At 36.7% G+C, this 17,530-nt stretch overlaps 1 long non-coding RNA gene across 1 annotated transcript; it reads right to left on the bottom strand.

Moving 5' to 3' along the window:
• Positions 1-1,015: 1,015 nt before the first annotated feature.
• LOC129443492 (uncharacterized) lies at positions 1,016-4,395 on the bottom strand. Its single transcript, XR_012371131.1, has 4 exons — positions 4,381-4,395; positions 3,524-3,740; positions 1,918-2,134; positions 1,016-1,346 (listed from the first exon to the last, which is right to left on the bottom strand). It is a non-coding gene; the product is annotated as an uncharacterized lncRNA (long non-coding RNA).
• Between the last annotated feature and the right edge of the window lie 13,135 nt (positions 4,396-17,530).

Here is a 17,530-nt window from a genome sequence, read left to right on the forward strand (position 1 = left end):
AAAAACGTGTTAAAAATACGTGTTAACACGCACTACGTGTTAACGCGTAAATCACGTGTTAACACGCACTACGTGTTAACGCGTAAGTGCGTGTTAACACGTAAATCACGTGTTAACGCGTACCTACACTGTTTTCTTTACCACCACCTACTGGTGTGGAGCTTTGAAAACACAGAAACAAACAAGGCTTGGATATCACAGGATGTAATCTAAAATATATTTTGAGCATTTTATAAAAGCATTAGTAGGCTACAACTACATATTTTTAAACAGTTAACTATATAATCGGTTCAACCCTTGAAATTCATGACCACTTTCACACATTTCTCCAAACTATATTTTTAAATACACTTTAACTTTATCATGTTTCTAAAGCCTAACTGGTAACTGACAAATGAAAACAGGGCATTATGTCATATAGGTCAACCCATATGCATTATATTTGTTTGTTAGTCCCTTTGATAACCACCTTAAGTCTTATGAAGCTGCTATTGGTTTAGCTAGCTTTATAGTAAATATAGTAGTTTTGCTTTATCCTTCAAAGTATAATTGATCAATTATATTTTTTTTTATTATCATTAGACACACACAGGAAAAAACAATAAATAACACTGGTGAGGATCATATACGTCCTCCAGATGCTGTGTTGTCTGTGTAAAATGTGTCGCGGTTGTAAAAAGAGGAATACTATGTGAATGAGTCCTTTTTCTTGGGATGTTTTTATCTTTGCTGGAGATGGAGCAAGCAGTACTGTAGACTCCAAATACTCATCATTTTCAATATTGTAATGAAAACAGAGATTTATACCATAGTTTAATGTTGCATGTGCAAATAAACAGTTGTTTTGATATGATGCTCTCTATTTTCCTTGGCTTTTTTCATAAGGGTTAAAGTGCCTGACACACTACTAGTAAAATACATTAGGAATGAAAAAAAGATACATGATGCTTTTAAAATAATATAATATTTAACTTTTATTTATGCCATAAAACAGTAATTACTAAATTTAAGACTCAAATTCCACAGGAAGAAATATCTTTGCTTTTACATACCATTTCTTCATTTAATAATTGATTAGTTCGTAAATTGTTGAGGAGACAGGAGCTTTGCAGTATCCAGATGTGATAAGGAACATGGCCCTTCCATTGTATGGCACATCGCATGGAGTATGAACTACACTATCTTATGTGATTTTGTTAAATGGTTTATGAAGCCTTTAATGGACAGTGGTCCCCTGCTTCAAAAACAGCAGATCTCCAACATCAAGGTTAGCAGAGCTGGGGTGGTTGCTGAGAATCATTTTGTTTGGCTGAAGAAAGATGGTGATGACCTCAGAAGTGCAATGCCTGTAACACATAAATGGTAAAGTTTATTGTGCTGCCCTGGGAAATGGATGACCTAGGAATGTTAGTATATGTAGGCCTAATGCACATCACAGCCTGTAAACTGTTAAGTCTTATAACTTCATACAATCAGAATGTCATTTATGTTTTCACTACAGTACAAAGAAAACAGAACTTTATTACATGTACTCTAGTAAGAATTAGGCAAATTATACTGGAATATAAACTCCAAAATGATTTATTTTTTTGCTCAGTTATAAATGAATCTCATTTAATATTTGATTATTAATAAAACCCATAAACAACAAACATTGGCAACAAAGGCATATAATTGTTTTCAACCAAAAACATTGTAATAGGCAGTATTGACATAGGAAACAGAAATACAGACTCTCTAAAAAATGCTAGGCCCATCATAAAGACAACTGTGTAACTAGAAATCAATATTAAAAGGTATAAAGTTGAGACCTTACTTACATCACTTGGTCAAAAAAAGTCACAGACTCAACTGTAGGCACAAAACAGTTTATTGAATGGGCAATAACAATCTCAATTCCAGAATGCAGAGACTCACCAAGCAGCAGGGTGGCACTAAATTGAGTCACTGCTGAGAATGGCACCTTGCAGAAAGAGTCAGAGTGCAAGGCATCAGTCAGGAAATGTTATCAGGGAGAGCAGCGAGGCAGGCAGACGGGATGAAGAGAGCCAAAGAAGAGCCAACCGATGTGAAGCTAGGCATAGAGAGGGAAGATGAGGCTGGGAGAACGGGGCAGATGGCATCAGGGCACAATCTGGAAAGAACAGAGAAGAGTCAGAAAGAAAAAGCACTGACAGCGCATCTCATAATTAATGAGATGATGACTAGACAGAGGGGAGGATATAGCCTGGGATACACTGCATGATTTTTGGCGGTCCCAAATGAAAGATTACCATCGTGAAACATTTGTGGCAATTTCTGTGATTGTGGCTCTTCGGTGGTCCTATGTCGACGAGCGTACCAGTATTTGTTTAACACTAGCACATGCTGGTGACATTGCACTTAACTGGAGTCACAGTCGTCACAACCTATGAGTCAATAGGTTTCATTGTCGTACCCAAGTTTAAATTATCCATGTCGCACAGTGTGATAAGGTAATGATATTATAGACGGGTTGCAAGTTTACAAACATTACAGGGTGCGCGCGCAGCCAGGAGGCAGAAAGCCCGATTGGTGAGCTGATCCGCTACTGCAACAACCTTAATTATTGAAGCGTTCTTTATTGTTTGTATATAAATAAAACTTAATTTTAGTTGGATCTGTTTTTCTGTCTTTATTTTTGCAGTGTTACTGTGATACATGTATGAATTATAATGTTAGGCTAGTAATGTAATAGTCGAATCTACTGGTATGTTAACATGAGGCACCCAGCACTGACTCTGTTGGTACTATTTTCCACGCAACAACTCCTTGGCATTTTGACTTACAGACACGGCTACTAGCATACAACACAATGCATGTCTCTTCTTTCTGCCTCTCGGTTGCGCGCGCAACCAGTCAATGTCGTCGCCGTGCAACCCGTCTATAGGAGAGCAAAAATCTTGCAGTGTATCCTGGGCTTAAGACAATGACTGGTACGTGCATGGCCACCTGTCAAAACAAACCAATGACAAAACACACAGCGTACAAAACACATAAACAGAAACAACCGATCAGAACAAAGCTGTGACACACTTTTAGCTATTGTATTCAATCAGACACTGGTTGCCCAAATTCATTGATTGTTTATATCTAATGAAACAGGTTTTGGAATGTTTGGTGTGATGGTTGCTGTATCGGTCAGGTTAACAAGTGAAAACTCTTCTGTAATCAAGTGCTATTTGGGGCTGAATATTTCATTTAGTATGAAAAGGAAAATTTACACTCTGATTTTGACCTAAAAGGCTTAAAAATGTCTAAATTAATTGCAGGTGCAAAGTCATAGATATATTCATTTGTGACAGTTCTACTGTTTGCACTTGAAATAAACACAGACATGACATGTAGATAATAAAAATCTTTAACAAAAATATAATCTGAAATAGGATAAATATGTTTTAACAATTTTAAACAAAACTGTTTACTAATAATAAAACAGACAATAGCAGAAAGAATAAGCATGCATGTTTAAGTTAAGAAGAATAATGAGCTTTTTAAAAAGTACTTGTATGTCCAGTTGTGCGGTCTGGAGTACATTGCTTTGCATGTAGTCCTATAAGGATCGCTTGGTCTTCTTGAATATATTAAGTCTTATAACTGGTTCAAGTCCGCATTCTCTCATCAGGCACACTCTTACAGCCTCAGGGTGGGTCACAATGTTCATAATTTGGTCATCTAAATAAGCTTCGGTCAATCTTGTGAATAAACACTGAGTGAATAATCTGTGAAAGACAAGCATATAGAAAACCATAAAAAGTTGCTTGTATTAGTAATAACTAGAATCAGATTTGTTTTTATGATTTTTGAAACAATGGTTATTCAAATGTAAAATCATAGTATTAATGTAAAATCAACAAGGAAATTATTTAGACCAACTTACTCTATTAATGCTACACAGTAGGCCTACAAAGGAATATAGTTTCCCTCATATTTGGACAGATCTGTGTTATTAACTCTCTTGCCAGTTTGTCATGAGTCATAACTTTATGTTCATATTTTTAAATGAATAACAAACACAACGCATTCATTTAAACAGCACTAAAGTTTTACCTCACTATATTGTCTCCATCTGGGAAAGCCTGACACTGTTATAAAGACTTTTGCCCAAGGTCGTTTATCTAACAAAACTGTTTTCTGTTGTTGTTACTGCTGCTGCTTTTGCGTTTGTATTCCTCAATAGTACTTTTTGGCTCTTCCGTGTCCGTCAGCGTTCCTGGCTTATGATGGCTATGAGGTAAGCTTACGGCAAACTCGACGTAATGCTTGGATCACTATATCATGAATTATTCACACAATGACAGTGCCTGTCGTAACGCATTCGCTGCAATATAATTATTCATAAGCTTGTGAGCGAGCACTTACCTAATGCTTACGATGAGCTGACGTTACAATCTTCATCTTCTTCTTTTGGTTTAATGGCGGGTTACGAACCAACTTTAAAGGTGCATACCGCCACCTGCTGTGATGGAGTGTGAAAATAATGATCTGCCTCTTCTATATCCTGTTATATAGCACACTATTCTTAATAAATCTCAAACTGCATTTGACTTCCTGATTTTGGATCTTCATTTAATAAGTTGGCTATAGTAAAATCATTGCATGCTATTGCTTGTAAATCTTCATTTAAAATACGACTCAAAATGATAGTGGCGAAGAAGTCATCTGCCATCTTGTGCTCATTAGTGGTAACGACATGCAATGCACAAATGACTAAAACGAGTTATTGTTTTTAAAGCCAGTTTCATTGAAAGCATGGTTTACCGACAATGCATTAATGATCTTATCATTTTAATAATATATTAATAAATCTAAAAAGTTATGTTTTTCCGGACAGGGGTTTTCTTAAACCAAGAGCCTAATTAGGAAAAAATAAACAAACATACCTTACTAAAAACATTACTTGTGTGCATTTTAAGGCAAAACAAAGAGCACTGATGTATTTTAAGATATGTCAATGCATTTTTTTTTTTTTAGTTTGTACAGCTCTTACATTTATTTTAGTCTAGGACTAGTCTAATCCCTGTCCGGGAAACCGCCCCTAAATTGCTCCCAATACAATTTTGCTGTGTTCTCTACTGTACATTGATTGTACTGATTATAATCCAAAGGTCAGATGGGCCAAGTAATTCCCACGTCATCCATTATAAAGGGAGTTTTATTGTGCAGTGTAGCCAATTTCTATACAATTTAGTCCAAGTTTGAAAAACCTTTTGTTTCCATGTCACTCAGAAAGTCAGTGTAATGTCTTAAATTAGTAAGCAAGCAAAAACCATTCAAACGTTTTAGCCTATAAAATGAATTACCTATAAAAATGCAATTAAGCATTTTAATGTAGTTTATTAATCAACATTAATTATCATGATTATCGAGGGCATAATCAAAAATAAATATTTTTGTTTTATTCTTGCAGCCCCCTGTAGTGAATAGCCTATCTGTCTTATATCTGCTTGGAGTTTGAAAGACTCTTCTGATGCATTTCTATTAAGTTTATTTACATATTTGACATTGAAGTAGTCTAAAGGTAAGTCTTGATTACTTTCATTTTGTGATACTTGAATTAGGTTACTGCATCTCTTTAAGGTTATTTGTATCTGTATTGGAAATTATGTTGAAGTAGTTCTCCCAACCCTGTTCATACTTACACACAAATATAATAACAAAATTACAGAAATCAAAGTATAATCAGTTCAATGTAAGAAGTTATTATGATTACTAGAAGTGTACTCTTTGTCCTGTTATTTTCCTTACCTTGCCACTCAGTCCTTTAGGTTAGGGTAGTTGAAACTATTTCTAATTTCAGCAAAAGCTCCAGAGTTAAATCAACACTGCTTAGATCCACACCCAAGGTGTTAAAAATTACCACAGAATTTTTTGTATTCTTCCTACGAACTATCACAATGCATCAACACAAACAATACAATTTTTGGGGTCAAGTGCTCAGCTAAAGGTAAAACTAATCACTGATAGAATGACTTCTTGATTTTATCTTTCTTCAGTGATTGTGTTCATTAACAGCAAGTGTTCATCATTAATATTCATTTCATTATTAAACTTATCCTAGGGGCTTATCCTAAAATTATTAGACTAAAATATATGTTTGAGCTCGCTTACTTTAAAAACAATTGCACTTACGCTTTTACTTTGTATCAATATGTGAAACAATGAATTGTTGATAAAAGGCTGTTAACAGTTACCAAAAAAGCTTAACTTCTTAAATATAACATAATATTTACATCATAAGATAATAGGCAGTCATGTTCTAATAGTTAGAGTCGACCTTATAACCTGAGAGTTTTGCTGGTTCGAGTCTCACGGCTGACAGGTTGCGACTGAGGTGCCTTGAGCCAGCCACCTGTCTCCTAGTGTTTCCCGGGCACTGCAGTACTGCTCTGGGTGTGTATGTTCACGACGTGCAGTGCGTGTTCACCACTCACTTGATAGGTTAAATACAGACGTCACATTTCAAGTATGGGTTACCATACATTGGTCATTATGTCACTTTTACTTTTCCTTAAAAAGGATCAGATGGAAATAAACTAAAGGTGAAAACAAGAAAGCACTTTTTTAAAATTCCAATCAAAGCTATAGACATGTGTCTTATTGCCATTCTTCTTTTTTTCCAGTCATCACATATGCATTTATTCATTTAGCATATACATTCATCCAAAGTGTCTTATAGATCAGAAAATACACAGAAAAAAAGCATCAAAAGTTTATTACATTTGCATAATTGTTCTAGTATCTGCTGCAGAGTAGTTCTAGTTACTATGACAAAGAAACAGTCTGAGCGTGACTAATCCATTGGAAGCCTCAGATTGATCTATGACACATACTTTCTGATATGGAAACTTTGTCTGAGGCAACGCGTGCCAAAAAGTAAAAAAAAAGCTTAAAAGGTTTGTAGTAGAGAGCCTCCTTCAGACAAAATAAGATTATTAATTAAACTCAAAAAGCAAGTTTTAAAGCCTAACTGCTCTATACAATGACATTGATGTTCTCCCATTAGGCCATACATATAGAGTTCCATCTGTTGTTCATATGCTAAATTGGTTGTAATTACCGGTATATAGTGTGGTATTGCTATACTGTATTATTAAGGATATGTGTATGACACTAGTGAAAAACAAATTTTATAAGGCATTTATAAACTAGTTGAACTAGCTTTAAGTGCAATCAGATCATGATGGCAGGTAGTCCAAAGACTTCATACGTAGAACATCATAATGTGTGTGTGTGTTCAAAAATGATGCAGATGTACCATCTGCTTGAGCATACATTTCATTTACGTTCATAATCTTGCTATTAACCAATTGTTATTAACATAAACTTAATTAGATTACCTGTGGTTAAGTAGTGTTTAAAGAATTTTTTCTTGCAATATTAATCATCCTCTACTGTTTATAAGAATTGTGTGACACTACTGTGTCATCATTTAACACCTCTATTTTTAAGAATATAATTCTTTCCATAGGCAGGTACTAAAAGAACAAGACATTAGACACAAAGTAAATAGAAATTAGGACTATTGGCTAATTCACAAAGCTAACAAAATTATTTATAACAAAATTAAAGGCGGAGTCCACGATGTTTGAAAAACGCGTTGGAAAAGAAGACGGGCCGACTACCAAAACACACTTATAGCCAATCAAATTAAATCAAATGCCGGGTTGCGTATGTGTGGGGCGGGTCTATCAACAGAAGGTCCAGATTCTATTGGGGTAGGGGCGTGTTTGTTTGGGTGATTTCAAATATCAACATTGGCTTTCAAACATCGTGGACTCCGCCTTTAAATGATACTATAATTATTATATATAGTCCAAGCTGTAAACTATTTATGATCATTATTCACTGCTAATTACTTTTAAAAATATATATTTAGGATAAAATACTTCAATTTACAATCCTATCTATCTGTCCGTTCTGTGTATTTAGGTCAGATTCGCCACACCACTAGATGGTGGTAAAACTCCATGTCCATGATTTCTAACGTGTTGGCGCGTGATTTACGTGTTGACACGCACTTACGCGTTAACACGTAGTGCGTGTTGGCACGTGATTTACGCGTTGACACGTGGTGCGTGTTAACACGTATTTTTAACACGTTTTTGCCCCAATGGCCTTCCATAGTCAGCAGGGGTTAAATTGGGATTTGTTATGTGGGGGGGGGGGGGGGGGTTCTCTGCGGGGAGGGTACTTTAAGGGGTAACATATTTAATACTGATGACAGCAAAGCCACTGGTGTGTTTTAATGACATTCTGGACCTCTGATAGGATTTGATAAGTTTCAACTTTAAATCTGTGCCAGAGATTGACCACAAATATTTTATAAAGAGTGTCTGAATTTTAAATTATGCAAATCTATGAGTTTCACCCTATATCCATTTGTTGCACATGTCATTGTGCACAATTGATCAAACTTTAAATGAAGTAAAAGGAATCAACCTCCTTGAATAATTCTATAAGATAGGCTACCCAAAAAGATTTAATTAACAAGAAAAGGTACAACACACAGTACTGTATCATCAACATGTCTAATAAATTAGCAATAGAGATTCCCTATGCTGGTCAGCAGCTAAAACAATCGTAAGGTTTGATTTGTGTAATCAAAATACATAAATGTATTAAACTATACAATGAGTTATATGAAGTGTTATCCAGTTAACATACTGTAATTAGATGAGTGACATACATACTTTAGTCCTTAACACGTTTCTAGTCTTCTATTAAGTTTCCTCGACGTGGGCACCATTATTACCTGTCTCTCTCTCTCTCTCTCTCTCTATCTCTCTCTCTCTCTCTCTCTTGCTCTCTCTCGCTCTCTCTCTTGTCTCTACAATGTCAAATGATCCTGTGTGAAAGCGCGTTCTTGAAGTTCCTGAGTTTTTTCGCTCGAGTTGCATAACTTGCGCAAAAAGCGTTTAAAAGGAAAAACGCGTGTTTCCGCGGCAATTGCACCGCCCAATTCGCGTCATTTGCATCGCCCCGTGCGAGGACGCGTCTGATTGCGTCTTTGCATTGACTTTGTATGTAATCTACTCGCGCAAATCGTTGAACTTGCGTTGGTGAGTATGCCCCGTAATGAATGGAAACACATTATTCCCTTCGCGTCAGTGCACACGCACCAGCGCAGCGAGTACACGCGCACAAGCGCAGCGGGTACACTGGCACGAGCAGAGCGAGACCTTCAGCCTATGTGCCGGAGCTTAGCCCCGGACGGCCCCGGCCCAATTTAAACCCTGCATGTCAGTGGTAATAAAAAATAATAAACTGTCGATGATTTATAGGTCATGTCAGAATTCAAATGCACAAACTAGCTAGCCAGTTTTAGGGGGCAGGAATGAGGTGTGGTGTGCACAGTGTGCAATAGTTTATTTGGAACTCTACATGTTTTCATTTCTCTTGAAATCGGGATTTCCCCACAACCTTGCGGGCCTGACTGTTCTTCATTCTGATGGTTGGTCAGATTTGTCCAATTTTACTAAGATGTGTGTAATTTCCAATAAATATTGCAAAACCACGAAGTGCTAATTTGATCTGGATTGTTTGGTAAATTGTCTGATCATGTGAATCTACGTATATTTTAAAAACAGAAGTGGTTACATTTACAAAAAAAAAATGTGGTCAATTAACATGTACAAGTCTGCTAATGACAAAACCTTATAGGCCATTGATCTATGTTGAATTTAAAGGGAATCCAGGGGCCTCATTTATAAAGCGTTTTTACGCACAGATTTGATCTAAGACCGTGCGTACGCTCAAATCCACTCAAACGCTCAGATTTATAAAACTCGTCTTTGACGTGGAAAAGTACTTACCTCCACGTCAGGTTCCGACTTGACGTACGCACGTTTCCCTGTGGCAATATTGCAGTATTGCAAGTATAGGCATATTCGAAACTTTTTGTTTTGTAACTTTTGTGGTCAACATACAGACATTTTTTTTCATTTGTTTTGGAGTTGTCCTTATTAAAAAAAAAAAGTTTAGATTTGTGCTCTTTTGTTAGAATTCATATATTTTGCTTAAGACTTTGTTTGGAAAATATTTAATTCGTTTTTTTCTCTTATAATATCTTATTACTAAGAAATATTATTTGATTAATGTGTTACTTTTGTTTGCAACGTTTGTTATAAATAAATGTAAATATGGTGATTATAAACCATTATTCCGTATTTTTTATTAGAAGTTAAGCAATAGGCTACCTAAAATCTATTAATAATCTGATAAACAAGAAAGCTGCTAAATGTATTAATGTATGTCAGCATTTCCATGTTTTTATTTAATTCTTTTTCTCTTTCATCCCCTGGCTAATGTAAAAAACTGTTAAATATGTTTGATAATAAATAAATAAATATTCGAAACTTTTACAGCGTCAACATCATCTGTATTAGAGCTTAGATCGGGCACAAAAAACCATAACCGAAGCTCCTGCACGTTGTGTCCGATCCCGGCCCGACCGACACATTACCGACAATGTTTTAATAGCGCGCCGTGACGTTCTCAACTACAATTCAGAGTTGTTTGAAATACAGAAACCTGTTTAGAATGATCTTAATGAACTAATGCAACAAGGACGAAGCATGTAAACTGCGCTGTTTATTTATTCAGAATAGAAACCTAAAAACATGCAACAATGGTGCACACAGAAAATGAACAAGAATGAACTGTGGAGAAGGCCTACTAGGCTACTCCAAAATAATTTAACCAGGTTTTAGAATATATTTTTAAAACAAAATATGTTGGCCTATTTTGATATTTTAAAATGTAGGCCTATTCTAATGCAAAAAGATGGCGCCCAAGCTATGTTCAGGAAACGATTTTCTAGATCGTCATCTTTTCAAAAAATATTTAAAAATATAGCAAAATTGTTTCGCTGTGTTTAACGCACATGTAAATGTTACAGAACATGTGCTTTATTGAATGAAAATAAAACCGATCGAATTTAATGATTAAAACGACGTGAAAGGAACTACATTGTGAAGCCTCGATGTATCCTACAATAAGGGACGTGCAACATTTAAGAGTGATGTGTATTTCAAAAATTTATATAAATTATTCCCATGCATCGATTTTAATGTTAAACATCTGTAAATCCAAATGAATCCATATGGAATATATTCCGACAGTTTAAGATACGATCTTTGAATTTTAAAGTCGAAAATATCTTATTTTAACACCGCCGCGCAGGAGGCATGGCAAACTGAAACAAAACTTTAAAGACACAAATATTACCTTTAGCCTATGTGTAAAACTATATTTAAATAAAACCCGTGAATTGAAAGATCCACTAATAATCGCCTTAACTTGAGTGATGTCAATAAAGTTTCCATGTTAGAATTTAGAAATATTAAAAACTTAAGCAAACCACAACAAATATGTTTTCTTACCATTCGCCATTGTAGCAGTCAGAGAATTTGGCCTATGAAAATGTAATATTTATATGCTAATGAATTAAATTAGGGGCGTTTACAAGGCGGAGTTCTAAAAGCATTCAGCTGCGCACAATTTTAAGATCATTTGTGATTTATAAACCGCACATCTGGAAAAGAGGCGTACGCACTGTTTTTGTGCGTAAGCTCCTTTTCTCTGAATCACACTTCCGATCATTTCAGAAATGGTCTTAGATGAAATGTAGGACAGTTCCTACGTCGCACTTTTATAAATGAGGCCCCAAGTTTATCAGCTTATTTCCAATCCAGTTATGTTTTCCTTCCGTCAAGGGTTTTCGATGCTTCTTCCCTGGCTCTGCCATTTGCAACAATCCCTAGCCGTGTTTAGCTCGCCTGCCTCTGTGTTGTTTGCCGTAAAGTGGTCCTGCTTCTCGCGATATCTAAGACTTTGCGAGACTGAAGGACACCCGGTCGGATACAGCGAACTTGCAAGTGGGGTATTCTTCCTACAGATGGTAGGGGCGGGCGAGAGAGTCTTCATTCGTCCGGTAATGAGTCATTTAACCATATACCGACTTACGAAGATGATTTATTAACATAAAAATGCTGCCTTGTGTCCCTTTAAAAAAAATAGTGAAATGATCTGAACAATATATATTTTCAAGGTGGTTCTTGTTCAGTTTGCATGAATTATTGATGTTATAATATTAAGCATATTATTGAGAATTGTTTTATGTAAAGAGATATGATAAAGATCGTATTTCAATTTGCACACAGATTTTATATTATATATTTGAAGTCATGACAATACCGAAAAGACGTGACAATACGGAAGACGTGTGCAATTAAGCCTGCAAAGAATGTCTATCCACTGGTGAGAACTGAAAATAAATATGCTGTCTATCAATAGGTGAAAATATAAAATAAATATGCCGTCTATCCAGAGGTGAAACCCGAAAATAAATATGCTGTCTATCCAGAGGTGAAAATATGAAATAAAATTGCTGTTCATCCAGCGGTGAAAACGAAAATTAGCGGGGAAACGGAAATTACATAGCCTGTCTATCGACTGGTGTCCAGCCACAATGTCTATGCAGCCACTGGTGTCTAGCCGGAGGTGAGTCTGCGGGGCTGCAGCTGGATGCTATTGCCTACCAAGCAGGTGCGGAGCAGGCCTGCCCAGATTGACAGCTGGCCCGCCCAATCAGAAATGTAAAAAAATACTACTCTGTTTAGTTAGACACTCCTTACCATGTTTGAAAGATTCAGTCACAATGCATGCAATGCTAACAAAACAAGCTGTGAGTCTGAAGCGGGATAAATTATGATAATGTCTGTCTTGTCTACATCACCAATCCCAAGAAGTGAACTTTTGCCTACAAATCTCTCTGTTTGTTGTAGTCCAAGAAAAGAGAATTACGTTGGAGATGATAACTCGTGTCATAGTTTACTTTGGGGTTTGTACTTTTGCATAGTGTTGGGCGATATGCCCCATTTTGAGATCGTCCTATCGTCAGCCTGTGCGATCGGCGATACACGATACTATCGGGGGGCGGGGGAGTAGTTTACTCATTTTTTTATTTGTTAATTTTTTACTCATTGTAAGTCACTTGATTGGAAAAGAACAAGAGCAACACCGTCATGACCGCAACCTTCTTAAAACTGATGCCTTTAATGCGAGCGCGTCATTAAAACCCTAATCATGATTACTAAATAACTGTAAAAACATGCATCTGCGCACACACACGTGCGCGCACATACAAACAATTCAATGCATTTGTTTAGTGCTGTTGCAGAAGACTACACGTGTCAATCAGTGGTGCTCTCAGAGGTGTCTTTTAAAACACATCGGTCCAGCGAAACGCGATCATATTTTAAACACAATCATATTTTAAACACGAGGGATGTATTGCTATAACTCCTTGAAATGCATATCATAAACAGGATTACTTCCTACTGATCTGTCTTCGGACAGAGCACAGCTCTCTGCATGTACGCGAGAGTTAGAGAGGCGCCAATATGCAGCGGGTAATATTTTAAACAAAAAGTAAAGTTTGACTCAGCTCGCATGAAACGCATTAACCTGAACAAATACATAAGGATTACTACTTGAGTTTATGTTAAGACTTCGGACAGATGCGAGAGTGCGTGCACGTGAGACAGAGAGAAGCGCAGCTGCTCAAGCGCGTGCTAGGAGTCCAAGACGCGCGCATTAAGTACAGGTACGTGCAAGAAGGAATTCTCTATTTACAAGCTCTCCGCGTAAAGTGAAGCCCACAAACCCTCATGCGAGGAAAAGCATGCAATGTGGATATTAATGTAAAACTATGATGATAATAATAACCATTCGCCAACTATCGTCATGACTATCGCCATGAAAGCCTCTCATTGGCGATATGTCTAAAGATCGTCGATACACGATACTATCGTCTATCGGCACAACCCTACTTTTGCATATTGTTAATATGTACTAATACACACTTGCACACCAAAGGTATTGTTAAAACATGAATTGGACCATAAAAATCAGCTAAAACCAGCATAAGCTGGTTAGCTGGTTTAAGCTGGTCTGGGAGACCAGTTGACCCACCAACTAAAACCAGCTGTTCCACCAGCTCGACCAGGCTTGGGAGACCAGTTTAACCAGCTTTGCCAGGCAGGAAGGAGCAGCTTAAACCAGCTACTTCAATCTTAAACAAGCTAAGAGTGACCAGCCATCCAGCTTAGCCAAGCTTCCAGCCTGGTCTTGCTGGTTAAGACCAGCTTAAAAGTGTTTAAAACCTCTCTTAAACCAGCTACACCAGGTAAAACCTGGCTGGGAGACAAGCCAACAGCAGCCAACCAGCTTGTGTTGCAACTCAATTCAGCCCTTGTGCAACTCTTCGTAGCACATTATTGACTTCTGGGTCGGTCATTTGTACATTGGAAAACCAGCAAGTTTGGGGGTCATTTTAACAATGTTGTCGCTCTCACGCAAATTTATTTTTTATTTTCATTACATCGCTGTCATGTTTCTCAACCCTAGGCACTTGATTAATTCTCAATAGTTAAATAAATACATTTAAAAAAAATCTTAAATAGGAATGTTTTAAACCATGTTGATATAAATAAAGCGGTGTGTAAATTTACATCCGTATCATGGTGACAAACTTGTTTACCAAATAACAAAAGTGACAGTGAGGAGTGTGCTTGAGATGAAACTGAATCTATCTGTTATTCTGTGACCACCAACACCTTGGTAAGGAAGAGGCGTACAGAAGTGGTTTTCTTTATTCTCAGTTTATTAGGGGACATGCAGATTATAGGCATCCTATTTTGCATGACATATCATTAGCATAAAACTTGATTGGCTAATAACACAAAAAAACATGGTCAGATTACTAAGGAAAGGATGCACAGTTCTGGTAAAACAAGGTCATCTTCATTTTATCACAATAACAGGATGTTAATACATGCAGAATATAACACAATATTTATAGTTCTTCACAAGGGCTAAGTGATAACACTTTACACTGCGAAAATTTACACGCATACTGTGTCTGATATGCGCAAGATGATCAACAATAAAAAATGTATAATGTGTAAGCTGGTTATATAATTTTTAGTGATTTTACAAAGCATTATTTAGCAAGATATCACAGTTTTCTTCAGTATTGTGAGACTTAGTAAATATCTCTTCAACTGAGATGAAAATATACATTTTGCATTTGGGGTACATACATGTTTTGCGCCAACAACCTTAAGCTTGTTATTCCACCACAGAATTTTTATTAAACGCAATGCATAATTTGATTAAAACAAAAATAATTTTGCGTGATGCACATTGTTTGACAACTGTGAGGGAAATGTATTTTCGGATAACTTGCTTATAATTGAAGAAATACCCGCAAGTGATATCTCTTTATCTATTTCAGTCTCTCATGCTCTTGCAACTTCCTCAGCAGGTTCTTGTGAAAGTGTCTGTGCACCTTTTCCCAGACACACCCTGTGGTAACTGTCATAGGATGGCAGGAGACACAGCCATGTAATCTTTTGCTTTACCTCCTTGTGTGTGGTAACATACAGGAAGTCATTACGCTGACATTGAACACTCAATGCCTTTTCTTGGGTGCCTACAGAAACATAAGTTTGATTTTACAATGAATTACTAATGAAAATACTGTGATATTATTTATTCCATGCTATCTATCAGTGTCAGCCCTGGGTGTTATTTTAAAGTCAGTGCATCGGTCAGGGGAAATCCGTCCACATCATAGCCTCATTTTCATGACATCACATCTGAGATCACTTTTTTTCTGTGTGCTTCATGTTGTTTCTGATAATCATAAAATCTTTGTCAGGAAACAATCAGACATCATTAACATCTCTTCATGTGTATCTGTTTCCTTTATATAAATCATAGTACACTTTTAAAAATAAAGATGCTTAACATTGCCATAGAAGAACCATTTTTAGCTGTATGGTTCCATAAGAACCTTTAACACCTGCAGAACCTACTTCACAAAAGCTTATTTGTACTGGAAAAAATTATTAAACTATTAAATAGTTCTTTAAACTATTAAAAGCCATTCATGCTTACCGCAGGATTCGCGTCTTTGCATTGACTTAACATGTAAATCACTCGCACTTGCCGCCTCTTCCACGTCTGGTGTGAACGCACCGTTAGAGGGTTTTGCATATGAGTTTTTTTTTGTCAGACTATAGCCCCTTTTACAAAAAAATTATGAAAAATACACGGAAAATGTGTCCGGGATTTGATTTTTGGTTCATTCACACTGCCAATGATTTTCCTAAATCTGTGCATGCATTTACACACAAACCGTAAAGATCCTGTAAAGACATGTGACGTATTTAAAGTCCTCTACTTGGTTGTTTTTTCCACAGCGTCTGAAGTTTGCTAATTATCCCTGATAATCGAGAAAACACACACGTGCATTTTTGTTTATGACAAGATCATAAGAAGCGCGTGATGCACTGTTCTGTCATGCTAAATCAGTGCTTCTCAATTATTTTCTGTCACGCCCCCCCTAGGAAGAGGTAAACATTTCGCGCCCCCCAACTCTCCGCCGCGACTGTAAATAGTATACTTTGCCTATAAAATTACACATCTGCAAAACATTGTATCCTTATAAACATTGAGAAAACACAAAAAGAAAACACAAAAAAAGAAATATCGATCAACTTACAACAAAGAATAACATTGTTTTTAGAAAAGACTTAAAAGGCATCAATTTGCCTGAAATAAAAAAATCAATCCTTATTTAAAGTATAATATTTTTTGACCATTTGATACTGAAAAATTAAATATAATTAATAAATAACACAAGCGGTTTACAGCGTGATTGGGGTGTAATGTCTTTAAAAATCACTTCCTGAAAAAGTATTTTCCCTGGGGTCTCGCGCGCCCCCCCCTGGGGGTCCCGCCCCACTATTTGAGAAGCACTGTGCTAAATGATTCCAGCTTCAGCGCGGATAGTGACGAGCTGCCTGATCTCTGCTTTAGTTCAGTTTGCCGACATTTCTCATTGTAAATGTTGATCTGGGTTTAAATCCCTGTGTCAAAGAGCAGAACCGTAATTTGTTGTTGTGATGACACAGGTGTTCTCACTATGGCACGCCCCTTACAGCATTGTCAATTCCTCTTGTTCACATAGAATCCTTTCTGTAAATGTTATGCCAATGTTACTAGGTCATACGGAGATTTTCTGGGACCAAAGTGCTGAGTGAATGGGGTATACATTTTTCCAAGAATCCTTAACATGCACAGAACCTTTCTGTTGCATAAAAGGTACATTTCTGTTGTAGAAAAGAGCATAACAGACTAGAGAAAAAAAGGGAACAGAAACACAAAGAAACAATGGAAAAAAAGAAAGGGTGTTTTCACACCTAGTTTGTTTTTAGCCCTTTAAATGCTTTTGGAGCAGTTCAGTGTGTATATTTGAACAAACCAATGCCGCTTTTCCATTGCATAGTACCCCACGGTTTAGGTTGGGTCAGCTCACCTCACTTTGGCTTGGGCAGATTTTCCATCGAATTTAGTAACATGGAGAGGGAGGGATTATAGGCGTGTCGTTATATTTGTGCTGCCTACTGCTGTGACATCATACAAGTGAGAACGCTGTTGG

Source organism: Misgurnus anguillicaudatus, chromosome 9 (genome assembly GCF_027580225.2).
Source record: "Misgurnus anguillicaudatus chromosome 9, ASM2758022v2, whole genome shotgun sequence".
Lineage (NCBI taxonomy): Eukaryota > Metazoa > Chordata > Actinopteri > Cypriniformes > Cobitidae > Misgurnus > Misgurnus anguillicaudatus.